This window comes from Sitodiplosis mosellana, unplaced genomic scaffold, assembly GCF_009176505.1.
Source record: "Sitodiplosis mosellana isolate CC-2019 unplaced genomic scaffold, AAFC_SMos_1.0 Smas_scaffold_4930, whole genome shotgun sequence".
NCBI lineage: Eukaryota > Metazoa > Arthropoda > Insecta > Diptera > Cecidomyiidae > Sitodiplosis > Sitodiplosis mosellana.
The window spans coordinates 5,796-6,479 of NW_022600172.1; positions in this window are offsets into that span (position 1 = coordinate 5,796).

Sequence of the window (684 nt, forward strand, 5' to 3'; positions counted from 1 at the left end):
TCAAATGCAAAACTAATACAACAGCACAATCCAGAAAAATGTGTTGACGAACACTCAAAATCTCGTTTGAATTCGACTCAAAATAGATATTTTGCATCGTTATGAAATTCAGAACACAAAAACTGCACTGTTCTTCACGCAGAAACAGTGAGAGCTGTCAATTCGATCGCCACAGTCAGACTTCGATTTGTTATGAAAATATTCTTGCTCCAGCACACACACAAGAATGAAACGAACGAAGCGGAGAAGCAACAGAGGATACACGAGAGCAACAGTACACATAGCTATGTTACTTGATTGTTCTTTCTGTATGCGGTTCATTCTCACATTCTTTCTTTCGTGTTTGTATATCTGCTGTACGGTCTGTGTAGAATTGAGCGAGCATAATGTGAACCGTCCGTTATTTGTTACATTCTGAATAATATGCATTGCGTTAAAATATTTCATTGGAAGGTGTCATTTTATTGGGAACCATGCACATAATCCACGTTAAATATAACACTGAAATTACCACGAAAATGGGCCAAAACGTTACATTACGCGATGGTGAAATCTACTGAAAATGGTTACATTTTTGTTCCTTGGGTATAAAATGGTATGATTATACAAGCATTTTGGCTTCGTCTAACCTATAATAACGCCCCGCAACCGACTCTGTTGGCCGATGCATGCGATGTCGAAATG